Genomic DNA, 18,738 nt, shown 5'->3' on the forward strand with positions numbered 1-18,738 from the left:
CCACGTTTTCAATTTTGTAATAGACACTTTGTTTGAAAACATAACCAATATTACAGCAAAGTTGCACAGGCGTTTATTTCGAATGGTTGTGTGTGCGTACAAGAGAGGTTTGGCACAGTCAATAAGCTATTCAAGGAGTGGTCTATGCGTTGGTATGTACAGCTCTGAGTCTTCTGTTACCAGTACGTAATTGGTTGAGACATGTTGAATATGATTGAGATCTCTGTAACTTATTATTATGTAGTGAAATGTCAGCAAGAACACGGCTTTATTTTAGTACACGTGGGCATAACACTCCTACTTACAAAAGAATCTTTGTTGTGAGTTTTATGTGCAGAATGTCGTTATTCATTTTTTCTAATGGTGCAGTGTGAACAAAAGATGGAAGTTAACTTCTGAGAATTCAAGAATTAGATACTTTAAGAGGAATGCCCGAAAAGTCACGCACCCCAAAATTTAATTCCATGTTTACTGTACATATTAAACTGGTAATAATTACCAAATTACAACGTATGTTAAAACTACACTTCGTAACTTAAGCCGTTTGGTCTTCACTGTTTTAAAATTCTACCATCCGTCGGGATTTTTCAGTTAACAGAATTTAAAGTCTTGTTCGTTATCCGGCGACACGCGTATAAAACAGCATCAAACAAAACAAACATTTTCCACTCTAGTACATTAAAATAACAAGTAGTTAATGACCGTCTTTCTTTGTTCCATTTTCCTCTCAATTAAATGGCGAATATGAATTAACTTTGTCGCTTTAAACAAGAATACGAGATTACAAAGAGAACTGGCAATTGTTTAGAGTAATAAATACCACGGAGTTCTGAGGCGTGGGCCTTGTGCCGCTTGGTCGCTGGGACCGTGGGTTCGAATCCCACTCAAGCCATGGATGTCTGTCCGCGTTTTTCTGTGTTGTGCTGTCCTGTGTACAGGTAGAGGCCTTGCGACGGGCCGATCCCTCGTCCAAGGAGTCCTACCGAATGTCTATAGATCAAGCCAACGAAAAGTTGGGACCCGCAGTGCTCAGCCACTTGAAGAACGGGTCGTTCCCAGTATCCAGTATCCAGTAATAAATACCACAGAAAAATCAAAATTATGCACCGTTCATTTGTTAATTTTTTCAGTTCCTCAGTTGATGTTCAGGAGTTAGGGTTTCCACCGACACTGCTAATATTTATATCAAGTGACAATAAAATGTTGATGTGATGGCTGTGATGATGAACATAATGAGGACCTCTGAAACGTCGGTAAATTTCCACGATATTACACGGCTCATTATTCCAGAAAGCAGTCGTATTCTTAGTCGCCGCTGTGAGGACTTGAAGTCTCGCTTGTCCGCTGTAGCAATTCGTGTATCTTTATCATCCCAACACGATAAATAGCATGACGTATGATTTCGGTGGCACTACGCAGTTGCTAGGACTAGTCGTTTGTTGTCAGCATTGAATTACTGTGAGCCTCAGGGGACTGGGGGCTAAAATGGACGGGAGAGAAAGAATCAGATCGAAAAGCGACCAGGGAGAGTTGAGTTTGGAAGAGATATGTAGTGCAGTTGACAGCATCACACGCAGGGACTGGCTGTCCGTCTGCTATATCCCATCGCTAATTAGTATTCTCGCCACGCTTGATAGTGCAAAATAACGAGGTTGCGTTCCTCTGTATAATGTTTTCACTTCGTGCAGTAGATAAAACCGGAGTTTCACTGATGTTGCAGCTGCCAGTTAGAGTAATGGAGTTGCAAGTGTTGAACGAAATTCACCATCACGATTGCATAATGATGAGATTCATTTATTTATTCGGACCAGAGTCACGCAATGGGTTAACCTCACCCTTCTGTCTGTCTGTCTGTCTGTCTCTCCAGCCTTGTCCGCTTACCCTTAACACAGTTATTTCAACTAACAGCACACCTTTTAACATATCAAGAGATGGCAAATGATAATGAGATTCTAGGTTCTCACGTAGACGAATAAGAAAATGGCTGTTTTTAAAAGATGATAGGTCCCATCAATGGAGACCAACAGGATAAGATGATCTCAACATTGTTACAAGTTTTCTTAATTATTACAAATTAGTAGTTCCGAATATTTTATGTTTTATGTAATAGGAGGTTCTGGACAGATTTAACGATGTAAGGATATTATAAAGTTGTTCCAGCGTAAAAGAAAAACTGTCCCGCCACACGCCATGTGGGCGTTTGGGGGAGAGGAATATAGCTTCTACTCATTCTTAACCACGGCACGAGGGGATCATTTGTCAACGTCACGCCCCAGTCGTGCTTTACCCCCGGGAAAGGAACCCGGTTCCTTTGGACAGGAGGCTGGGTGGGCCCCAGATTTGGTCTGGACACGGAGGCTAAAGGAAAAATCCTCTGCCCCCTGCCGAGTTTCAACATAATGAGCAGGTTTCATCAACTGACGGGTATGTAATAACAAAGACGTAACATTGTTCTATGTTGCAATACAGTATTTCAGATTTTGCCTGGAGGAAACCCACAGGAAGTTTGTTGCGGACATGTCCCCTCCTGGCCGACATTCGAACTCTTAACCCTACCGAACGCGAGGCAGGGATGTTACGTACCAACCGCTACATCCGATAAAGTTTAGGGAAATGTAGTTTATCGCAAATGATGTTTGCTGGAAATCGTCAATTTATTGACAACAAGGAATTCGGAAATGATATTTCTGATCAGTTTAAACTGATTTACATTATTAATTGGTTGTTCCTTAAATTTTTGAGGTATTCTTTACCAGCTTGTAATTTTTAACTTGTAATGTTGATTCATGAGCCGGGATAGCTCAGTCAGTATAAAGACTAGCTACGGGCTGGACGACCGGGGTTCGATCCCCGACGGGGGCAGAGGATTTTTCCTCTGACCTCTGCGTCCAGACCGGCTCTGGGGCCCACCCAGCCTCCTCTACAATGGGTACCGGGGTCCTTTCCCGGGGGTAAAGCCGGCAGGGGCGTGATGCTGACCACTCACCCCCATCTAGTGCCGAGGTCAAGGAAGAGAGGAGCTATACCTCCACTCACCCCAAGCTCCAACATGGTGTATATTGGAACAGCTTTACTTTAACTTTAATGTTAATTCACTGCAGTATATGTTTTTTTGATTTTATCATTCAACGATTCTTACTGCCTTTTTGCGAATGGTTTTCTAGTCTTGCTAAATGACCTCCCAGAATTGAGAAATTTGTGTCTTAGCATCATGCTATGTAAAAAATTAAGGCGTATGTATGCATTGGTAGTAGGTCGGATTTTAAATAGACCTGTCGCACACACACATACGCGTATTCCCCACATCCTTGGCACGATTCTTTATTACAAGGGCTTCGTGTGTGAATAAATTTGTCACCAACACATCTTCACTTCCAGAGGATTGGCATAATGCCTGACAACATTTTCAAAAGTGGCACAAGTTGTTTTGCACAAACCCACTTCTGACGTAAAACGAATAGTAATTGCTTCTTAGAAAAGTTATATTTTATGGAATGGCGAGTTTGTGTGTTTCTTTTGTAAGTTCAGTGTTTTACATTTCTAAATTATACGGTTTAAAGCAAAGATTCTTAACAGCTTATTCTCAGAGTGCTACAGATCCGCTGCTTAATTTATGCCTGTCTAGAAATTCCAATTCACACTACGTAGTATTTTTTTTACCACAGATGGAAAGAACAGGGTAACTTTTCTTTCGCTGATTATCGACTGGAAACAGGCAAATTAAATTAATTTTATTTTTACAATATTACATAATTTTTAATTACGAATGTTAAATGTAGGTGATATGGCGTTTCCAAATTTCAAACCATATATATGGTTTGAAATTCGGAAATGCCAAATATAAAAGGAGTCAGATTCACATTTTAAATAAGTATGCTAATAAGTATTAATAACAAATTGAAGATGACTGTCTTCTGGAATGTTGCGCCGTGTAGTCTGGTAGACGTTTACTGATGTTTCAGAGGTCCTTGTTGCATCCATCATCAGGGCGATTAGCTGACATACAATTTATATTTCAGGTCCTCGGGTTTAAATTTTGCAATACAGTGTTCCTTATGATGTGTTGTCACAAGCAATACGAGAAAATTATTTTTCCGTTATGTTATTAGGTTTCAGGCTTATTTATTTCTTTCATATTCTTCTCTTTATTCCATCACGTTTAGTTTTATATATTTATCTTCTGTAATTGATATTTTATTTGCATTGCATTTCACGTGATACATGTCGATGTTGAAAATAAGATGTCTATAAGCTAAGGGCCAATGGATTGTCTTTTTCTTGGTGGCTCACTTTGCACCGTTACATAACAGTTCCAAATTTCTATGTTACTGTTTCTGTTGCCTCCAGTTTCGCCTCATTATTCTTGGGTATTGTTTGTTTTTGTGATTGAGCTAGTCATTAATACACTGCAATAAGAAACATCTGCAGGTATTACACCAGCCTTTCAGTAGGAAAAATGGAAACTTTCGTTGTTCGTACCTTTTGTTTAACATGTTGAACATAATTCAATTCTAAAGGGTTTTGACGAACGTAGTTTACACTTAAAATTATTCGTTGTCCAGTGACAGAGACTAGCTCTTTCTAAGGGACCCAACAGAGTAGGTACCTCTCACCTGAAGACGGAAACAGAACCAGCCTCGGAAACGTCGTGATTTTAAAAACATACGATGGAAAAAGTCCTGACAACGAATAATCTTAAATGTTGTACATAACCTCAGCATTCCTACATGTCAGTGTGTAACAGATAAAATAACAAATAACTAAATAATTCACGATAAACCTATGTATTTATTTAATTTGAAAATACACTTGGTCTTGTAAGTTGAAAAATTTCCCTTTGGTACGCAAGCGCGTTTCATATGATAACACCGTGAACATATTGTATATGTATTTTTGTACTAATGTTACACGTAGTAGCCAATGCACATTTCCAATCATGCAGTTCCATGCATGGCAAAGATAGGTTGAAGGGTTTTCGGGGAATGGGAGGGTTATAGCCGTATTGTGCTAGAGTTTTCGATGCAGTTCGCATGCACACCAATATCCAAATGAACCAACGTCATGCGTCTCTCTGAATGGGGTCCACACAATGAGGGCTTATTCTCTTCATGCTATGTCCATTACTGCCTTCACTCGAAGCGTTAATGTGCGCTAACCAACCACACCCACCATTTCATTACGCCACTGTTCTTCCACGCTCCGACAGTTCATTATCAGTACCCTCATCGCTCAGGGGTGACAAATGTAAACGAATCCTCAAATGGTAGTACGAGGTTGTAGCTTGTTTTGTGGATTTTATGTATTTATAATTTCATATGGTGAACTAGATTAGAAATAGACTTAACTGTAGCTTTACTTCTGCGACCGTGTAAGTGTCTTTCACTCCCTTATAGCTTCAGTGACATTTTTATAAGGAACCTGGAACGATCCCGCCCGGGCGTACGATAAGTCAGCTCCTTTCTGTACTTTCCCTGACTATGCTACCACTAAGCTTCTCTGTAATTGTGTCAAAACCTACAGCACAAGAATGAAAAGCTACTGTGTGTAGAAAGATTTTCTTTTACAGAATGTGACGAGATTATACATGCTCTTCTTTACGAGGATATTTTATTAACTCAAGGATAATAGCTTCTGTTTTATTTGAATATATTTAAGCCTATAATACGACACGTGAGGTTAGTCCATCTGTAAGTCTGGCTTGTGTTTAAATTAGCTGTGTTTTTAATGTAATGTTTAGCGTACCAGATACAAATTGTTCATCAGTCTGATGCTAGTCTTTTTAGTAAAATTGATCTCAGCTCATGATTGCGGGCAAGACAAATCCTGAATAACTTGACCATTTGCTAGTTTATAATATAGTCAGTTAATGTAACAAACCAGGTTTTGTTTTTCGTTGCATTTATTTCTAAACACACATAATTAATACTGTTCTGTCTAGTAATCGGTATGGGATGTTTGAAAATTAGCTTAGCTACCAGAATTAGTTCTGAACAGAAATTATTAGATACTATTACTGAGCAAAGCGATGCTTCGGCGTTGAATGGAAATAAATCCTTCGTAAGTAATTTACTCTGTGCTTATAAAAATATAAACACCGTCATTTTCAGAAGGAATATTTTAGGCTGCGGAGAAAGTTCTATATAATTTTACGTCACTTCTGAAATGTTCTCCCCGTATGTGTCTAAGAATCAATTTGGAAAAAAAATATGATGTTAGATCTTACAAGACTCTTCTTTCCTAGCAGATAGTTTTTCCCTCATGGAAACAACGCCACATTTGTCCCCGTGTATGAAATCGCCACATTAACAACGTTCCAAAAGGAAACGCTTCAAATCTCCACACACATTGACCGACAAGTACAGCTGACTTGACGATAACAAAATCAATCCCAGCGGCTAGCAGCATACAGAATCACAGGAACTGGCCGGACAATAGTTTTCGTAATGTGACATTTCCGTTGCATTTCGTGTATGAAAGAACTCATACCACCCATCCCAACGTTTGCTGGCATTGGATATATGTAGGGGAGAGAAGCCTATTGTTCATTAGTGCACGTAGCATGACCAAGCTACATTAGTGTTGGTGGAAACAAAACCACATTCAAATCATTGTGTTATTCTGGACTCGCTTGGTCACTTGGTGAAAATGTAGGCCCACTAATTACAGACCAGTAATGATGCATTTCAAATGCTCTGGCGGGTCTACAGACAGAGTTCATATGTAATTGCTTATTATTCCCTACTGCAGAGCGGGTAAAGTTTACGTGTGAGTCCATGGATCTAATCCCGGAAATGATTTTTCTGATTTAGGCTGTCAAAGCATTCCTATTTCCTGACGAAAAGATTACATAAAGCGTTAGACTTTCTTGTACTTCGTACAGATCCGGATTCGGTACGAGCTCAGACACTAGCTCTCCTGATACAGGCGGTTCCTGGTTTATCTGAGTCCACCCAAGCGAATTTCGAAATAGGAATTTGTATTTAAATCGGCCGCGACTGCTTCGTCCCTCAGTAATTAACCTAACCTGGCCTGTTTTAGTAAACAGTGACATATTAGCTCAATACATCCAGCTGGGGTTTTGTTTAGCCCTGATTACGTGGGACGTAGCAAGCACCAGCCCGGGAAGAAGAAAGAAGCGTTATTGTGAAATAATTGAACAGCAGACGGCGTATACACGCAATCGCGATCTCAAGCGGCTGAAGTGCACACCAGAGCAGTGCAAGAAATAGTGGAAACAATGAGTAAAACAAAAAATCCTGGCTAGCACGTGATTTTATGCCAGTGTTGCATTAAGCAATGAGCAAGGGTATTTTCAAAACACAGTTTTCGCATAGGTGCTTTCCATAAGAAAGTGACAATCTTCAGACTCACCACTGTGAAAACTCAAATTCTACAATGTTCTGTAAATTTGCTCACATTTGATGAAAGTTATTTCTGAAAATCTTTAATAAACTGCAGGTCCAATCTGAAAGATTAGAATTGCATTGCACCCGTAAGATCAGAATAACGAATTAATGGCTTTGTTACGTTTGAAATATCTTCAGGAAACATTCACAAAACTCACAGAAAAATACTTACCTTTTCGTTTCTTGCAGTGTAACGTCACCTCTCAGTCTTAACGTATTTGGATACATATTTTTATTGGGCTACAGTTTAATGCCAGAATCCCATAGAAACTGCTGCCAAGACGACCAACGTCGGCAAGAAGTGTTAGAACAATTCGAATACGGCGTCCGTGTTTGGAAGTACGTTTCAGATGTGCCTGTACAAGATAGGCTATGACGTTCTTGTTTGCGTAGATCTTCATTTGTGTCCAGCATGTTTCAGCATGGGACCTCCTGGAATGTTCCAGTCCATTGAACACCTGGTACGTGTGTAAATAAATGTACACCCTCCACAAATTGCAACGTAACTCCTTCCTGGAACATTCGTGCTCCACATCGTTAACAAAAACCAACCGAAGTGATTGATAACCACGTACAGTTCGATTGTATGTTTGTCCCCATTTATGTAAACCCTGGGTGGTAAATGTGCCAGCCTCCATGCAGCGATTTCATGTTTATTTCCCAGCTCCAGATTTCATCAAACAGGGTGGTCTCGGCTACGTTTTTATAGGGTGGTCCAGACCAACATTTCATGTTGTACTCAAGTCTGATCGAAATTAATAACATGTGTCATGTAGGAGAATAATACAAAAACTATAGTCTTACCTCTTGTTTTGTAAGGATGCGAGGCTTGGTCTCATACGTCAAGGGACGAACAAAAATTGTGTCTGAGAACAGGGAGTTGAGGAGATATTTGAATCAAAGAGTTACAGGGGCGTTCCATAATTCATAATCTTCACCAAATATTATTAGGGTGATCAAATGAAGAAGGGTGTAATTATGGACGAGTCATATAACAGGCATTTTGAGATGAAAAATTCACAAAACATTTTTAAAGCTTGAAGTGAAAAGACCATTCACAAGAACTGGTTGTAGATGGGAGGATAATACTATGAATGATCTTAACAGAAGTCTGAGAGAGTGTAGATTGGATTCATATGGCTCGGGATAATGACCAGTGGTGAGCTGTAGTGAACATGGTAACTAACGTTCGCGTTTCGTAAAACGAAGGGAATTTCTTGGCTAAGGGCTCTATTAGCTTTGAATAATGACTTTGTTTCATTAAGTTCTTTGTTAGTCTACGCAATTTAACGAAAATCCCAGGCTAGACGTACCCAAGTTTTCTTTTAGTAATAAACTTCGGAATGTAGTGTTATGTCCCATGTTACATTTTTAGTCTATCTGAATTGTGCCACGCAAAATTTACCAATATATTTCATAGATAAGGCCCTTTATTTATCACCTACAAATCTTATATCGACACAATTCTGAACTGCATCTATTAGTTCAGTAACCGTGGATTTATATATTTATAAATTAATGCATTTTATTTCTTTCCATAGCTCATATCCCCTACGTCATTCAACGTGACGTATAACCTTCTTAATTATGAACATTTAAGATTTTGATAAGCTTATAGTTTCAGATGTTTTAGTCTATAATCCACGTTACGATAGTTGGTAAAACAGACTGTTGTGGAACCTAAAAATTGTATTTTGACTTGTAATCATTTTAGTGATATTGTACAAACATTCGAACACAAAAGCTTCTATACTTGACAGGCTGACACAGCAAATTTCGGACTAGAGATGTTTATCTTGAGACTTCTGCTGTCTTTCTCAGATTAGGCATAATACCATCAACTGCATTATTGATGCTCCTTTCTAAAACATTTTATATTATTTATTCACGTTCAGTATTGCTTTAAGTACTAGTGTTGTTACGTAGATTAGGTTTTTGAATATTTTCAAGTCGTCTGGCTCTATTCGCCCGTTCTTATCAGCTCTCAGGCCACTAGATTGTAACTACGAGACTTTATTGAAATGCCATGGGAGGTTACTGGAAGTGGTGCGAACATAGATGTCCACAATTTTCTGTAATGAATAACTTGTAAATGTGTATAATTTTCTACTAAGGGTCGTCTATAAAAGATAATTACTTTTTGGAATTAAGCGACTGCATTTTGCCATAATTTCTTCAGCACTCAAGTGTACTCTATAACAAACACTATGGATTCTGGGACGAAATTAGTGCTTTTAAATTGGCGTCTATCACTCACTTTATCCAAATTTGGAATTCTAAATCATCTAAATATGTAATTCATTATTTGCTAGTATCTGAGGTATGAATCTGTTAATCATGTTTTCTTCTTACACAACATACAAATATAATATTTAATTTACGACAAAGGATTTTTTCAATACAAGTAACACTTCCTCGTAATATCAGGCAGAGACTATGTTCATCAGTCTCTCTTAATTCGATCGAAATAGGCGCTGATAGAAATTGTTTTGTCAAACATTCAGAAGCCTGTGTAACTGGGGACCTTTCGCCGCAGTTTATACACAATAGGCCTAATAGTTGTTGACAGTAATTAAATAGAAGCCCACAAGTGCTTTGTCCCCTTTACCTGAGCATTTGCTTAAGGTCTGTTTCAGAACCATGTTATGTTGATGAAGTTGTATTTGTGTTACGTGGCTGTCCAACTCTCACTTGAAACCCTAATTCACTTGTCTATTATCTTTGAATAAATGACCTGCTTAACATGTGTTTAAGCTTCTTTGTGGACAACCCTGTGTTAAACAAACATTCGCAGCCTAACTGCTGTGTAAACAAGACCTGATTGATCTTACAAGCACAGTGTTTTGAAGAACTGCCATTATTATAGCTGGATGCTGACAGCTACATTTCAAATTGCCTGGTAGTCAAGGACGACCATATTTAACCCGTAAATATCAAAAGCAAGGATTCTGAAAACGCGTCTCGCCGCGGCAATCGAAGTCCTTCATGACTGAACAGTCCCGCAACTGTCAATACATCTCCGTCTTTTCTGAAACCCGAATGTTAATTGCCGTATGGAAAACATCCCGCTGTTTGATCCTATTCTTAGAAAGATTATATCGTCAAAAGAATCCGTATAATTTCGAGATCTGTGTGACATTTCGAAAAACACTTTTTATTTACATTGAGGGGCCGTCTGCTTCCCACAGAGTCCACAAGATGTGGGACCACTTTTGTCGAATGCCTGCCACTGTTTTTTTCAATATATTCGCAGTTTCCGTTCATATTTAAAGACATTCTCCTCCGAACGACGCTCATGAAAGTGGTGACAAGGGACTTACTCAGCACGTAATTATTTCATTGCCGGCTTGTCTACAATCATTCAGCAGCAGAGCGTCTAATATTAAAATACCAACCCGAATATAATCCAGAATGCACAGTAACATCGCGTCTCAGTTCTCATGCATTGCTGAAACTTGTTCTGCATAACTGTCAGTATGTCAACAAAATTCTACGCTGTTACGCAGTCTTACAGTGCATCTTCTAAGTATTTGTTGGGCTATTGGCGATAGAATTATCATCTTGTTGGTTTCGAAGAGTTACTGTTTTTACAAATCTTGTACTTAGCACAGAAAAAATATTACATACTACAGACATTGGCTACTACCATGCTGTCATGAAGGCACAGTTCTGAATTGGTGTTGACTTCTTCCAAAACATTATTTTGTTTTGTTTTGGCAAACTAGTAAAACTTCCTTAATTCTTCAAGTATTATTATTTTATCTACATGTTTATTTTCTGATTTTTATATACAGTTTAGGACTCGATTTAATTCAAAAGTAAGTCAGAAAAATTCTTGTCAATAAAGTATGGAATAAAACACGGAAAAGACGAAACTTTATTTTATCCATATATTAAATTCTTTACGTTGGATAATTATAGCACAATAAACTAATAATTTTTCTTCTTCGCTAAATTTTCCCATTCCTATAATATAAGTTATACTGTTTGCATATACTCACGTATATTTTATGTAATCTTGTTGTAACCATTCACTTATTAAAAATAAATATTTCAATTCGTTCTTGTATCTTCCTCTGAACGCTTCCTAACCCACACACTTGTGCAAAGACATTTATCTACGATTGGGAAAAAAACCCAGTCTGTGTTCATTGCACGCAGTGAATATGTGTACATGAGACGTGTTAATTATTTGACAGATCTCAACTGTTACCATACTCCATATCTGTAATTTTACACCTCTGTAAACACAAGTGATCAAATGGGTCAAGATGAGGGAAATAGATCTGCGAGTTGTTTATTTACAGGCAAGTTATGTACTCCGGTACCTGATTAAGGCATTGTTATATATCAGTAATATCAACACGTACTGCTTATTAGGTAACTAGAACCCCGTTGCACCCACAAGTGTTAAATATGGATAGCAGCTGTTCATACTACCAACACTTTCCTCCTTATATGTCAACATATTGCGTTTATTTTTTTATCTCTCCCTCATTTGCAAAATGACTTAACGAGAAGTAAATTACAACGCAAATTCTGACCTAACTGTGGGTACATATCATAATCAAATGATAGCCTACATCATTATAATATCCAGCTGTATTGTCGGTATTTGTAACATGTATTAAATTCATGGGTTCATATAAAAAAAAAGAGATGAGAAGTTTGAAAAGAATAAAAGGAAAAGCTGAATGTGAAAATAATGGGTGATACAAGTCGTAAGGAACAGCAGCGCCGACACATAAGCGTAATTACGAGAGACAGAGTCATTATAACAGTTCTTGTATTGCTGTAATGACGCAATAATTTATGGTGGAACTTTCGCCTAGAGGTAATTTATAGGTTAAATGAACAGGACGCAGGGCCCACTGCTGTTGAACATGATTTAAGCCACATGTCTTAGTATAAAGAGCTTTAGGCAGTTGTCAGTATAAATTTTAGGTCTCTTAGAGCTACTTCCATTAGCACTTTTCTTTACGGTACATTGATACAGTACGCGACTGTAATCTTGAGACTTGCAAGGGATGCAGGAAGTCCGAAGCGTTAAAGGCAGACGCTATCTTTCCCCCTTGACCCCACTTCCTCACCCCGCAAGTCTCAAGATTACAGTCGCGGACTATAGCTCTGGCTGAAGGCATCAGATTTATCCTGTTTGTTTAAAGCATGAATTTTAAAGTCGATAACGGAAATATCCGCTTAGCAATATTAATTATACGTGTTTATATGAAGAGGCGTAATCGAAACTCGTTAGAAGACTAAAAGGACGGTGAGTATTCTGGGATAGTCATGATGGCGGCGATGATGGTGATTAATGTACTGGTATGAATTAAGAACGCGGCCGTCATTTGTTTTAGATCACTGCTATGACCGGAGAAACCGAGCGGTTATATAAGTCAAGAACTATGTATGATAACTGCAAGCCACGTCGTGTGTTATTTACAATTTTACCCTGTCACTCGGGAACCTAATGCTTCTGATTTTTTAACCGAATGTTGTGCTGTAGTTACTCGCAGTTCTGTATCATGTTCGGGAGATCCTATGCTTGAAAACTGACTTGGAGACGTGCTATCCTGATTAAGCAGTAAAAGCAAGTACATTTTTTTGATAATACTGCTTCTTTCCATTGAGATGTGAGAATGTTTGTCGCAATGGGAAGATTAGCCGAAACGTCAAGCTTATATTACAGAGATTTCTGCGTTAGTCAACGGAATGCCGTTGACTCAGCAGAACTTGTAACCTGGTGCCTGCAAGTCAGATGATGTAAGAGCTTGGATCTACATCAATGCACGCTTTTTAAATCAGTGCTAATCGTAACGGATTCTAGCCTTCGTCTATGAATTTAATTCGTCTTAGGGATTCTGTTGGTAGCACTGTATAAACCTAAATGCATGCTTCCTTCGTAGAGTAAGAGTAATGATCAGATATTATACGAGACGCTTTCTGTCAGCAGGCAGGAAGCGGGAGACAACCGGAGACTTCCTCAGCATCGGCAGATGACTTTGGCGTGGTGACAGAAGAATGGTCTTTACTGCCACTGCGGCCTCTTGTTATCCCACACAATACCTAAGAAAGTTGTATGGGTGTGAATGGTTAAAAATGACGACCGACTGACAGTGAACAAAGACACTCACGTAAGTAGACATTACATGAAGAACGGGCGGACAGAAGTCATTTGTCTGCTGCTGCATTTGGCTTGGGTGGAGACGAAAACACGAAGGGAGTTAACGTTATAAGTATTGAGTCCTTGGTTACAGATGCTCACCACGTAGCGGGAAAACCAAGATACTTTTATAAACTTACACAACACAGGTCTGGAAAATTATTGTATTCGAATTCTGTGCCACAAGCAACGGCCATCTTGAACTTACTTCCCTGTAGACCTACGAGAAATGAATTATGTATAAACAATAACTTGCCTTAAATACGTAAAGTACAAGGTTTGCATATTCCAAGACACTTGATCATTATTATGCTACTTAGCAATATTATACATTATATTAAAATCTCGGTATTAACACTTTCGATATCCACGTTTTCACGTGTCCGCGGTTTATATTTAATTGTTGTGAGGTGCATTAATATCATAAACGCAGCCGAGTTTTAAAGCCTGTTAAAATGCGTCGAACCTTCTCGAAGCTAACGTTAGAATGTGGTGCAGATGATAAGCTTAGCGTCAGATAATTCTGCCTTTTCGTTAAATGCAGCGATTCGCACGAACGCAAACTCCGTGTACAAATACAGTCGCCTGTAATTACCTGTTGGTATAGGCCAGCATGATTCAATGTTTGATAAACACAAAAGACCGCTGTCAGTGGACTGATCTCTTGTATGGCGAAGTGTTAACATGTGCCATACCATTCACAAACAACCAAATAAATTAATTTCCTGTTGGGATAAATGCTCCTCATTTTAGCTGCCTGTTCATCTGGAGGTGGTCCAGAGGATCCAGTCCCTAGGCAGAATTTAAGACTGTCCCTGCTCTGGATTAGACCGAGAAGCCACATCACTGAGAAGACAGCTGAAGAAGAAGATTTCTGTCTTCTGGGTTGTTGCGCTGTGTAGTCTGGTCGATGTTAACCAACGTTTCAGAGGTCAATCTGATTAACTGTAGATAAAAGGAGACTGAGCACTGTGAAGTAAAGAAAGGATTGCTGCTTGAATACCACACCATTACCCCATAAGGCAGTGGTATTCAACCTTTTTTGTTCGCGTACCCCCAGATATAATTTCTCTTCAACTTTGTACCCCCAAAATTGTTGGTGTATAATTCAAGTTATACGTAGTATATAATATACATCTAAAATACATTAAATAAATTACATTACTGATTATTCAGTGTTTATCATAAAATAATTTTTTTTTTAAATTTCAGGTACCCCCCTAAGATGTCTTCGCGTACCCCAGGTTGAAAACCACTGATCTAGACCACATCTGTACATATTGTTCGTCTAAGATGCATTTTTCTACTGACTTTCCACGCATGCGTCTTTCTTACTGTCTGTAGATCAAGGGATCTCGTACTTTTAATTTTGCCGACCAGATAGTGCAGTGTAAACTTCTTACTTTTTCTATGTGTGTGCTACATGTCCAACACATCATTATCACAATCTCCTCTTATTCTTGCTTCCGAAAACCCTCAGTCCGTTTTTATTTCTATTTCTAATTTTAAGCGTTCGAAAACAATTATCTCACTAGATAATTATTTTCGAACGCTTAAAATTCTACAGATATCAAATAAATGAGTGGTTAAACGAATTTCTGCATGGCATAAAAATGTCAAGTTTTTACCATGTGTATGGGTAACCTTGTTAACAAATTTATTTTCAAAATTGTGTTGGACCACTAGTCTCATACGTTCTATATTTCTGTTTGCACACTCTCCCTAAAAATGTTTATCAATTTTGCTTTGTTTACATGAACGTTGGAATTATTTTCATGGAAATTCATGTTTATAAGTTCGTGTCTGTAAACTAATTATGCACAGCGACATCACTGTGTATGACGAATGGGAAAATGTTCCTTCCGTGTGCGTTGTACAAATTTATTTTGTCCCAAGCAGCTGACAAATGACATTTTTATTTTATTACTGAGATGAACATTTGTGCATATCAGACAAAAACAGTAATGAAATTAATATGATCACAAAACTAACGGACTCAAGAGACTGTAATACATCATGAGACGTTGGTAAAATTAAGCAACTATAGAAATTACCCTCATTTTATGGAACCTGAAGATTCTTTGCCGTGTTCACAAAAGCCAGCAAAGAAAATTTCGAATAGTATGCAAATAGTAGTAATAACAGCAAAGCAAATAATTCCAAAAGACCTTTACCACAGCAAAAAATAAAGTTGCTTATTATCTGAAGCAAAAGTTTGGTAGGTTATTTGTTATTAAACCACAAAAGGAGAGCGGCAAAGAAACTAAGATTGATATAAAATAACGAAGATTGAAAAATATAAAGTTGCCTACATGCCTAAATCTACTCCATTAAGGAATCTAGGAGGGAATGGAGATAAATACCCACGTACTGGTAACCTCGACAGCTGACAAATATCGGCAGTCAGCTCCGACCTTTTTATCCCACCGTCCAGTTCCTGCGGGATTTTTGGCTTTGTGAGATCCATAGCTGGTTTCAACGTGGTATGTAAAAAGAATCATACTCTGCCAGGAATCGAACCATGATCTTCCAAGCCATAACAACACATTTTATTCAGTGCGCTAGAAACAATAATAGTGATGATAATTATAATGACAATAACAATAAGGGTCCCATTCGATAATTTGACAGCTCAAATTATAATAATAAGTTATCTATTTAATTCAAGATTAACTAAGCACCACACGTGCACATATATTAGGGAGTCAAGGTATATCTGCAGGCATTTTAAATCCGGCCCCAGCGCGTTATTTGTCAATATATGTGTACATGTGTAGAAAAATGGCCCACACAATGCATATCTTCTTTTGTTGTAGTTGAGGGGTGGATATGGGAGACGACCACCATGTAATAGAGGGTCACGAGGCCGCGCTCTCAGTTGTCCGTGTCACCGCTCCCACACGTCAGTGAGCATTCCTGTCGCCGCCCACAATAGAAAGGTCGATCAGTCGGTGTAAGGGCACGTGGTGTGAGTGATAATCTGAGGAACAATGACTTTCATACTTGAGTGACTTACTGGAGACTGTTCATGTACTGTGGTCCATTACGGCTACAGACCTCTAACCGTCTTTTGTGTGAAGGTCAAATTATTCAACTGCTTTGTCAATTAAAACTTGTCAGGAATTAATTATTATAGTGTCTTTGACACTGAATAAAAATATTGTAAATTCTTATCTTCTTTTCGGAACGTCTATAAATGTTTTGGTTTCAAGTTTGTTGCGAAAATTTTTTCAAATTTTTGCAGGCTCGTTTAACGTTATATCGATATTAGATAGCTGTAAAAAAGTTTATAGAGTCTATGATTTGACATTCACCTGATCAGACCTGACCAGCCGAGGACACACGACACATCAAACTCCTGAAATAATGAACAAATAACATAATACGCCACATAATTATGCAAAAGAATCAGTAGAAAAAGGAACATCCGCAACTACAACCTACAATCTACAAATACTGAAAAGCGTGCATTAAAAAATATTCAATAGTTTTAAAAATAAAAATAAAACCTGAAGATGATGCTGAAACATCGAAACATGTTGTAATATATAGCGCAAATTGTAACATCGAAGGAAACGATGAATAGCGCGAAAAATTTATATCAATTTTAATTTTTAACATCAATATTAACATAGTTTGTGTATAGACTTGAAGAATAAATATATGTATGAGCTGTAAAAAAGTATTGTTCTCAGTCTACGTTTAGACGACATTGTTGCTTTGTGCAAGAACTCTAAATGCGAATGTTATCTGTTTCAAATACGTCTTCAGCAATTTAAATCCTTCAAGTTATTTCCATCCTTACCTTTACTACCACGAAATTGTAAAAATGATATGAAAATGATTAAAAAGAAAATATTATTTACTTACACCTGACTTGTCTTCAGACTAACAAGCTTTCTCCTTGTTTGAGAGTTGGACGGAGATGTCAAAATAAATAGTTTTGTGAAGTTTCACATGCGGTATATAGTTTCCACCATGAATGTTTCGATCCGTGGTGTGTGCAGAATTCTCTGGATGTCAGCGTCACCTTCATCCCACACGTTCGCATGCAGTGAGATAAAGAGCTCACACAACCTGATAATTTATCGCCTCAAATAACTTATGTTACGTTAAGATAATATTTTGCTTATTAAGATAATGTTGTTCCAAGATTCGGTTTTTGGGCTTATTTGTGCTTATCTAACTTCGGCACGGTTTCTCAAAAATTTGTTACTGTAAATTTTCTGTTATCAAACCTAAGTAATCGATATCGGCAGAAATTAATTGCTGTAACCGATATCCTGATATTTTAGACCGACATATTCAACACTACTGACACATAAACTCGCCTTTAGACCATATATAGAACTACGCCACTATCAGCTCCTTAAAAGCTAGTTAAATATTTCTCAAACTCCACATACGTCTTCGGCCGTTAACCAATTTCCTGTAAGCATTTCTTCTTCATTCCAGCCATAAGCTATATTTATTATAACATCTTTAATTACTCGAAGCCGTGCGAAGATTTTGTTTCAAATTTTGTATCAAAACGCATCATACTTTAATCATCTGCATCCATAACATAAAAAGTTCCTCAAGATACAATTTAACTTAGATCTGTACTAATTTACTTCCGTTATGCTGTTGCAAAATTGGCAGATTTCCAACTCTTTTCATCTTTTTAGAATACTTTTAAAGTGTGCATAAATAAACTTTTCGTAAATAGTTCAGGGGGACATCACAACAAGACTGTTTCATTTCCATTTGGACATTACTTTTCTCGAAGGAACACAAAAAGCTTGCCTGTTTTTAAATTAGTTTTCCACATTATGCTTTATAAAGGTATAGTTGTGAATGCAATAAAGAAACAAATGCATGCAAAGACTAACGAAATATTGACTCAAGCTATTTTAAAAAGACGAAATAATATCCATGAAAATTTCTACCGCAAATACATTCATTATTGAAACTGCACTTCTGCATTCCTTAGCTGCACATCACTTTAGTATTTGGTATTATAATAAACGAGAGACACCATACATTGGCAATTCTCTTGTTTACACACAAACGGCAGTAACGCAAAGTTCATATAACTTAAACTAAGGTAGGGCAGGCGAATGACACGCACTTATATCGTTTTTATGTGAGCACTGCATGCTCTAGGAGAAGTTCATCCTCACACATTGC

General features: G+C 37.9%; 1 long non-coding RNA gene across 2 annotated transcripts; it reads left to right on the forward strand.

Annotated features, from left to right (window-relative positions):
- Positions 1-44: 44 nt before the first annotated feature.
- On the forward strand, positions 45-17,568 carry LOC110831827 (uncharacterized). 2 transcript variants are annotated; one of them, XR_002543728.2, is made up of 3 exons: positions 45-152; positions 13,360-13,540; positions 14,323-17,568. It is a non-coding gene; the product is annotated as an uncharacterized LOC110831827 (long non-coding RNA). The 2 variants fall into 2 exon arrangements; XR_002543727.2 differs by having other exon boundaries at positions 54-152; positions 13,357-13,540.
- The last annotated feature ends 1,170 nt before the right edge of the window (positions 17,569-18,738 follow it).

This window comes from Zootermopsis nevadensis, unplaced genomic scaffold (assembly GCF_977971745.1).
Source record: "Zootermopsis nevadensis isolate Lab colony 2312 unplaced genomic scaffold, Znev_1.0 Znev_ptg000030l, whole genome shotgun sequence".
NCBI lineage: Eukaryota > Metazoa > Arthropoda > Insecta > Blattodea > Termopsidae > Zootermopsis > Zootermopsis nevadensis.